General features: G+C 42.4%; 1 protein-coding gene across 1 annotated transcript in view; it reads left to right on the forward strand.

Moving 5' to 3' along the window:
• Positions 1–3640, forward strand: part of RYR2 (ryanodine receptor 2) — a 787527-nt gene that overhangs the window by 111986 nt on the left and 671901 nt on the right. The gene's annotated exons all lie outside the window — the stretch shown is intronic.

Here is a 3640-nt window from a genome sequence, read left to right on the forward strand (position 1 = left end):
GTAGAGATGGGATTTCCCCATGTTGGCCAGGCTGGTCTCGAACTCTCAACCTCAGGTGATCTGCCCGAAAGTGCTGGGATTACAGGCATTAGCCACGGAACCCAGCCCAACCATTTCAAAAACATATAACCTTACCAAGAAAGATATTAATTCTTTAAAATTCTTAAAATGTTTTCTTTCTACTATGAAGGAAAAAGGAAGGAAATTGAAAAGGAAACCAGCATTTTATGACTTTCTGTTTTGGACACACACCTGTACTTGCGCATATATGAATGCCCTAGGGGAGAAATGGGTAGTATCTTTTCCTTACAGGTTGAAACGTTCATGGCCGACACCCCTATAACAAAGAGATTAACAAGAGGAAAGCACAACATATTTATCTAATGCAAGTTTTATGTGACATGGGAACCTTCTGAAATGACAACCCAAAGACCTAGGAAAACCAAGTATTTTTATGCTAAGTCTGCTGAAAGAAGTGGATAGTCATGGAGAAACATGATTGGACAAAAGGGTTGTGATTTCATGGTAATAAACCAGGGGCAGCTTAGCAAGGTCCATTTGTTCAGATTCCTTTTTGTGCCTCTGAATTGTATTCCTCTCTCCTCCCCACACCTCTGTGGGCATAGGGGCAGGACACCTGTTAAATGAGAATCTTCAGGGAAGAAGGGAGGAGGGCAGAGTGATCTTCCTAGGATTTATGGCTTGCTTTGGGGACGAGACATTCTAGTGTCTGTGGTCCACTTGTGGAGAGAAAGGAGCTGGACAAAAGGAGGTTAGGAATGATCAGCGAGCTCTTGCCTCTGAGGCCCTCCCAGTCTCCTTCAGCTCAAATACTCAGCATTCCAAGGTGCCATACTTTGAGGGTATTGTGTTCTGAGCCCCCAACAATGCTCATTAGCTAATTTTCTGGACCCAGAGACATGAAAGAGCAAGCTTTGTTCTGTCGGCTGTAGTTGTTCCAAGTCAACAGTTCTTAAGATTTTATGCTCAAAATGTATTGAGGGCTCTGAAGACCTGTGGTTTATATGGATTATACCTATCAATATTTGCCATATTAGAAATGCAAACGGAGTTTTAAACATTGTGAATTCATTAAGACAACAGTAACAAATTCATTACATGTTAATGTTAACATAAGAGATTTTTTTTTACACAAAAAGTTTTAAAAATATGCGAAGAATGGCATTGTTTTTAATTTTTACAAATTTCGAAGGTTTGGCTCCATAGAAGGCAACCAGTTTCTCATGTCTGTTTTTGAATTCAATCTGTTGTGTTGTATCACTTAGGTACTTATTTGAAGTATACGAAGTAACTATAGCCTCACGTACATCTGTGGTTGGAAAAGAGAGGACCCCTGGATGAGGACCCCTGGGGTGCTCAGATCTTATGGTTCTCATCTATAAATTGATGAGCTTTATTTTTATTTTACTTATTTATTTATTTTGTCATGCTTTAAGTTCTAGGGTACATGTGCAGAACGTGCAGGTTTGTTACACAGGTATACACGTGCCATGGTGGTTTGCTGCATCCATCACCCTGTCATCTACATTAGGTATTTCTCCTAATGCTATCTCTCCCCTAGCCCTCTACTCACTGAGAGGCCCAGGTGTGTGATGTTCTCCTCCTTGTGTCCCTGTGGTCTCATTGTTCAACTCCCACTTGTGAGTGAGAATATGCAGTGTTTGTTTTTCTGTTCTTGTGTTAGTTTGCTGAGAATGACTGTTTCCAGCTTCGTCCATGTCTCTGCAAAAGACATGAACTTATCCTTTTTTATGGCTGCATAGTATTCCATGGTGTATATGTGCCACATTTTCTTTATACATTGTATCATTGATGGGCGTTTGGGTTGGTTCCAAGTCTTTGCTATTGTGAACAGTGCCACAGTAAACATACGTGTGCATGGGTCTTTATAATAAAATGATTTATAATCCTTTGGGTATGTACCCAGTAATGAGATTGCTGGGTCAAATGGTGTTTCTATTTCTAGATCCTTGAGGAATCGCTACACTGTCTTCCACAGTGGTTTAACCAACTGATCAGTTTTTAAATAAGGTACTGAATTTGACAAAAAGTTGCCATCCCCAGAAGCTCTTGGCTTAGTATAGTAATAGGATATAATGAATTGACTCCATTTGATTTAATACATATTCAGGTAGCAGAGGCTGGAATTTGGGATACCCTTTTTATTCATGTATCTAGTAAGAGAGGTTTTTTTTGGGTATTGTTTTATTGAGACAGGCTCTGGCTTTGTCACCCAGGCTGGAACGCAGTGATGTAATTACGGCTCACTGCGTCCTGATTTCCAGGCTCAAGTGATCTTCCCACCTCTGCCTCCTGAGTAGCTGGGACCACAGGTGCACACCACCACGCCTGGCTAATTTTTGTGTTTTTTGTAGACACTGGGTCTCACTATGTTGCCTTAGCTGGTATTAGACTCCTGGGCTAGAGCAGTCCTCCCGCTTCAGTCTCCCAAAGTGCTGGGATTTTATAATAAGTGTGACTCTAGGGCTCTTCTAAATTAGGGAAGGAGGGACGTTGTAAAGTGGAAGAGTACTTACCCTGCTATGTAGAGAAACAGTTTCCATGGGATAGTGTTCTGTGGGCTGGAAAAATAAACTGCATGGCTCATCGTCTAAACGCCCGCTGTCCATAGAGTTAGAATGTTCTCCAGGAGGCTAATGGGGCTGTTACAAAAGGGTGGCCACTAAGCAATCTGAGACTCTCCAAGGGAAAGAGGCTTCATCTCTACAACTGCTACTTCCTAGAAACAGGAGTCCATCAGAAACTGCATCTGCTTATCCAGAGCTATTTGATATTATAGTTACTATGTACTCTTTATGGAATAGAGACAGAGACGTTGAGTAATAGCACACACTGGCCTTAGATATGTTCCTCTTTTAGCTTTTAATTTTGACTTGAAATAGACAACCACCCCTGTCAAATCTGTCTACTGGTTGCTAATTTGGGGAATCCACGGTGATCTCTAAGGTACCTGTAACCTCATCCGTACATGCAGTGTTAACCAGCAGTTCTCCCTTTTACTATCCACCTAAGGAATACGCCAAGCCGCATTCCCAGCAGTTACAGAATAGAGGTTGTAGCTTGCAAAAAGTACCGACCCCCTACTTCACAACCCCAGGGGTTTCCAGCATGCAGGAGGTATGCTTGAGTACCCTTCCAGCCTCTGGGCTAGACCTTGGGATTACTGATGTAAATATTGAGTGGTTCATCTGCAGGTGTCATGGTTTTATTTTTGTTTATTTGGATGCACACATCTGGACCTGCATCTCATGTTAAGGTGAATAATTCCTTGAGGACTGTTCCTTTGACCTACTTTTATAAAGGGTTATTTATGGTTGGGCACGGTGACTCAAGCCTCTAATCCCAGCACTTTGGGAGGCCGAGGTGGGTGGATCACGAGGTTAGGAGTTCGAGACCAGCCTGACCAACATGACGAAACCCCATCTCTACTAAAAATACAAAAATTAGCCAAGCATGGTGACAGGTACCTGTAATCCCAGCTACTCGGGAGGCTGAGGCAGGAAAAAAATCACTTGAACGCAGGAGGTGGAGGTTGCAGTGAGCTGAGATTGTGCCATTACGCTCCAGCCTGGGTGACAAGAGCAATACTCTGTCTCAA

Source organism: Cebus imitator, unplaced genomic scaffold (assembly GCF_001604975.1).
Source record: "Cebus imitator isolate Cc_AM_T3 unplaced genomic scaffold, Cebus_imitator-1.0 Scaffold42, whole genome shotgun sequence".
NCBI lineage: Eukaryota > Metazoa > Chordata > Mammalia > Primates > Cebidae > Cebus > Cebus imitator.